A 5,550-nucleotide genomic window follows, 5' to 3' on the forward strand; every position below is an offset into this window, starting at 1 on the left:
GTACCAAATATCCTTCTAACAATTTCATAAGTGGTAACTCATTTAATGTTCATAATGACTGTTTGAGGTAGGAACAATTATTACTATCTCTGTTTTACAAATGAGAAAATTGAGACACAGAAAAAAGTCACTTGTCCAAAGTCTCATAGCCGACAGATTGTAAAGCCCACACTCCAACTCAGTCTGGTTCTAAGCTCTGCTTTGCTGTCTTCTGGGATGGGCTGTGTGAGGCACAGAGGCAGTGAAAACCACACAGTCCTGCCCTCAGGGAGCTTACTGAAAACCAATGCAGTATGATGAGCCCTGAGAAAGGCAAGCCCTCTGCACGGCGGTGGCACAGAAGAGAGAGTTCTGAACTCTTCCTGGGAGCTTGGAAAAGTATCCTCTAATTCCAGCCCTCCTATTATTCAGACACCAAGCCAAGAATCCCAGTGTTACCAAACCTCACGGTCCTTCCCATGACCCTTGGTACCCTCTGCTGAAAACTCACACCCAGATTCCAGGTCCCTGATCATCTTTATATACCAGCTCAGTCATTTTCATGATAACCTTTCTAACGTCCTAAATTTCCTCTCTGTGGGTTGCCAAGCAAATACATTCTTGGCACTCAGCGAGAACTCCTGTTCAAAATGCCACACATTACAAAGTCGATGATTCAACACACATTTCTTGAGCGCACCCAACCCGTAAGTTGCAGTGCTAGAAATGAATTCACACTCCTTTTATGCTACCATGCCATCTTTCCCGAGAGTGAGACCTGTGTTTCTTCCGTACCTACTTTCTCATACGTATATTATGATTTCTGCTATTGCAAAACAGGACGTTGTTTAACCAAGTTCTTATGGGAGGAAGCACGGCCCAGCAAGCAGAACAATGATTTGAAAGTCCTGGGTTCTATTTTCAGCTCCAGTGTTGACTGGCTGTGCATTCAGCCCTAGGAAGGTCAAAAGCAGAATGGCCTTGTGTCGATGACTTTTTCTGTATGTACAGCTCTGGATGGAAAACAAATCAGGCATCTGGCTCTCAGCCTTGAAGAGCTATGGTCTTTGGAGAATAGATGTGTAGTCACACTTTGTTTTCCTTTTTAAAGCAAAAGAACAGAACAAACTCTCTGGGGGGAGAATGCGCTGGCAGAGACTAGAAGAGAGAAACCAAATAACGTTTGAAACAATCTGGGGGTTAAGGGATTGTCTCAACCATTCAGATCAAAGAAGGCTCTTCAGGGTAAGTTGGAGTTGTCTGCCTTTGAAAATGGAAGGGGCTAAGGTGTGAAAGATTTCTCCAAACTTGGACAACAGTAGGAGTCCAGAACGCCGTCTGTAGGGGCAGCAAGAATGCCAGTGGGTAAGTCTTGTGGGCAAACTGGGAAGCACAGGCTTGCTCGAGAGCGGTCTGCTGCTCCCCAGCACCAGCTGCTTGTCATGTGGAGAAGTAGGCCATTGTTGCCTGAATAGCTGAGGCTTTAAGAGAAATTAAACAGAAACTTGTCGTTAAAGCTCTTGGTTTTTAAATGATGGAACCTAGTCAACTTTTAAAGAGGCACTGAGTAGCCAAAGCCAAGCATATCGTATGTGGGCAATGTGCTTTCCATGTCTCTTCCACCTGCAGAGGGGATGCCTGGACGTGAGGCAGAGAGTTGACATTCAGTATGAACTGCCTTTTCTTTTTATAACTGAGACTCCTAACTCCAGTATCATTTCTCATGGTTTAATGTGTTTGGGCTCATTTGGAGCCAGTGCTGACAATGGAAGATGGCTGAGCAAACAAAGGTATTGTTGTAAACGTCAAACACAATCAAAGCCAAAGGACGAGAACAAGCCCTAGCATGGGTAAGTATTTATAGGGGAAATTAATTTGTTGTCTGATGGCCATGAACTGGGCAGTAGAGCAAAGTGAGCCTTTTACAAGCGATATTCCATCTCCGTCCGCATTCTAATGGTTGTAAAACTCACCATATGAAGCTAATAATTGGTGCATAAAACTAATACTTTCCATTTTTTTCCTCTTATTTTGTAGGCTTTACGCATTATAAAAAACATGATTAAGTCCTGGCGGTTATACTCCTGGCTGGTTCTTATTTCAGCTTTGGTTCCTCTTGCTCATTCCTCATAAAAATTATTAGTGTGGATTGTGTACATTAAGTCATCTTCAATGGGAAATTAAATGGGGCAATTTCTCTCGTCTAAGTGTTTCAGAAGAGGCCCGATATAGGTGGTGCCAATGAGCCTCACAAAGCTAGGTGGTGGCTTACCTATTGAAGGGGACTCCTGAGAGGTTATGGAGGCATTCCACCCACATTACCACACTGGCAATCTCTAACCCATCAAGCAAGACTTTAAGGAAGATGGCACTGAGGATTACTTGGAAGTCGTAATCAATTTAGTAAGTGCCCTCATCTTCATTCTCCAATGCCATTAGATGCGTTTCTTCCTTAACACAAACCAAAAGAGAGATGTGTCAGTGAAACCACTGGGAGAATTTGATATGTCTTCTGGACTTTATGAGACATAGGAACTGATGTCTGACTCATACTTGAAAACACAGGGGACTGTGGCCTGAACTACTTTTTTCTGGGGTCTACGACGAAGATATATTAGGAGTAATTAGTGCTTCCAGAATTTGGTGGGGCAAATAAAGACCCTACTTAAGAAACGTGGATTGGGTCATCATGGGAAAGATTGTCTGGAAGGGTGACATGACCCCATGAGTGGGGATGTGCCACTAGAAGCCAAGAGAATGAAGAAGACATAACTGGCTAGTCTGAGAAGGCTTAACTACAGTCAGCAGAGCAATTACTGCACGACATCCTATAATGTAGACAAAAGGAGGTATCTTAAAAAAAAAAAAAAAACAAAACACCTCACCAAATGTCCCAAGAGAGCAAAGTCAAACTACATTCAGAGTCCACTACATTCAAAGGATCACAACAGATTTATAATAACACAAGTCGGGGCACCTGGGTGGGTGAGTCAGTTAAGCGATCGACTTCGGCTCAGGTCATGATCTCACAGTTAGTGAGTTCGAGCCCTGCATCGGGCTCTGCGCTGACAGCTCCCAGCCTGGAGCCTGCTTTGGATTCTGTGTCTCCCTCTCTCTCTGCCCATCCCCTCCCCCTTTCTCTCTCCCTCTCTCTGTCTCAAAAATAAACATAAAAATTTATAATAACAGGGGCACCTGGGTGGCTGAGTCGGTTAAGCGACCGACTTCGACTCAGGTCATGATCTCCAGGTTATGGGTTCGAGCCCCACGTCAGGCTCCATGCTGACAGCTCAGAGCCTGGAACCTGCTTCAGTTTCTGTGTCTCCCTCTTTCTCTGCCCCTCTCCTGCTCACGCTCTGTCTCTCTCTCTCTCAAAAATAAATAAAACATATTTAAAAAAATTATAACATGAGTCAAGTTTACTCCACTTTTCCATCTTCCCCTTGCTTGCCCAACTTTCCCTGTCTCTGGAGAGAACAGAAACCACAGCTATGGAAGGGGGCAACAATACAAAGAGAAGGAAGTGAGGAAATCAGCCTGGCCCCTTCTCCTAGTCCCAGATTTCCAACACGAGTGATAACAGAGCTGTGAGAGGAGACGGCTAAGGTTTATATGGATTAGACTTTCTACTGCACCAGACTTTTCACTACCTTAAAAAAAAGTAGGGCTTGGGGATTTGTTTCGTTTTAATTTATCACCTGTTGGTAACTAGGAAAGCCAATGGAGAACTTCCCAGAGTTTTACTCGTTAGTGGAACCTGGGGGTTGAAGGTGAATATCAGTTTTGGAGGGGCAGAAGCAAAATAAAAGTTGCTTTCTACTTGTTACCTACCAAGTCCAGCTCAGACAATAAACAGGTTTAACTTGAATATTTTTTCTACAAATAAAATTGCATATATATATATATATATATAGGATTCAATGTAACAAGGGTGTGATGTGAACTCACAGTCATCTCTTCAAATTCTTGTCTTTACCATCAGCTTTGCCTCCTCAAAAATATGTGGGGTTACAGCAGAATTTCTGCAGGAGGCTGACAGGTATCCGCTGAAAAACAGTTCAAAGATATTGGTGAAAATCCAGTTGACTCAAAAAAAAAAAAAGTTTTCTTGCTGTAGGTCTTTTAGGAATCTTTAACAGGCTAATATGTGTTGTGAATTTACAAAAAAAAAAAAAAAGGACTTTGGATATAGAATTTCCAAACTCATTTGTCCACGGAATGTTTTATTTCACAAACCTCAGGCTTTTAGTCAATAAATATTTGCTGAACACCTAGCGTGTACAGGCATGAGGGATAGGTGTTGGAGATTAACTGAATACATCAGACATGGCCCCTCCTCCATAGTCCCTGAAAGATCTTATATTCTAATGGGTTGCTTATTTTAGCCCTTGTTCTTTAGAATTTTCTTTAAAAAGATTTGTTCTATGCCATTTTTCCACATTTCTGCCACTGAAAAGCTATTTGTTAACACAAATATACAAATCACCTGGGCACATATTTGCCTTGTAAGAGAAATTTGTTTATATAAAACATTTAAAAAATGTGCATTCACAACCAAGCACGACAAAAATGCTCTGGTCACCTTTTCTCCCCGTCGTTGGTCAGTTTTAGCTAAGAATGGAAACCCTTGATAAAGCACAAAGCCATCTGCCTCTTTTCTCTTTTCTCCCTTGATTTGATTCCTTCCCCTGTACCAGACATCAAATCCCCACATTTTATTTTTCTTCTGCTCACTCAGGAAAGATCTGACATCAGCTATTTGAATTTGTTTGGTCTTCCCGTGAGGCATTTCCACAGAAGTTAAAGTTATGTGTTATCTTGTTATCCCAAGAGATTGTCTCATCCGGGTATTTCTTAGGCTATGGCTCTTCTCTGTTCCCAACTGATTACATCAGTTAATCATGACACCTGAATCTTGATGAATTATATGAAAGAAAACATGGAGGATGTAAATACACTTTTCCTGGATCCTAGGTAAAATTTGATGATGCCTAGCCTTCTGTGTAAGGATTAGTAGGAACTTTGTGCCTGAGTAGCTGTGAACATGTCAGATGTCAAAGGACATGTCCCACTGGGCCTAGACACAAAAGGGACTTCCTCTTCCCTTCTGGTCACTACAAATTTCATGGGAATTTCCATTACGGGGAGAGACCCAAATATCCTAGCCACTATACCCTGAAATGCAATCTTTTGCTCCACATTCTCTGTGACTTGCTAACTCTTTCCTTCCAAATTTGTCACAAACTACCAGATTCTCAGCCCAATGAGCATGGATCTTGGATCTGGGGATCTTATCCATGAATCCTTGTGAGCAAGATCCAAGAATACGTGCTGAGTCACAGTAGTTGATTTCACATTTATTTGGATTATCAAAGTAAATCTAGAAAAAGTATTTTATCAATTGTTTTAGGACCTTGTCCTGTTCAACATATTTCTCAAATATATCACAACTCCTTCCACCTAGAGCCATCACATATATCACGATTTGTGTCTAGGCCATCATCATCTAAGACCGCAATAATAGGTCTCAACTGGTCTTCCCAATTTTACTTTTGTCCTCTCCAATTTTTC

General features: G+C 42.0%; 1 long non-coding RNA gene across 1 annotated transcript; it reads left to right on the plus strand.

The window, feature by feature from the left end:
• Window positions 1-925: 925 nt before the first annotated feature.
• On the plus strand, window positions 926-2,648 carry LOC124501416 (uncharacterized). Its single transcript, XR_006959754.1, has 2 exons — window positions 926-1,344; window positions 1,609-2,648. It is a non-coding gene; the product is annotated as an uncharacterized LOC124501416 (long non-coding RNA).
• Window positions 2,649-5,550: the final 2,902 nt, after the last annotated feature.

Source organism: Lynx rufus, unplaced genomic scaffold (genome assembly GCF_022079265.1).
Source record: "Lynx rufus isolate CCGP_SWC_20201006 ecotype Redwood Valley unplaced genomic scaffold, mLynRuf1.p SCAF_7, whole genome shotgun sequence".
Classification (NCBI taxonomy): Eukaryota; Metazoa; Chordata; class Mammalia; order Carnivora; family Felidae; genus Lynx; species Lynx rufus.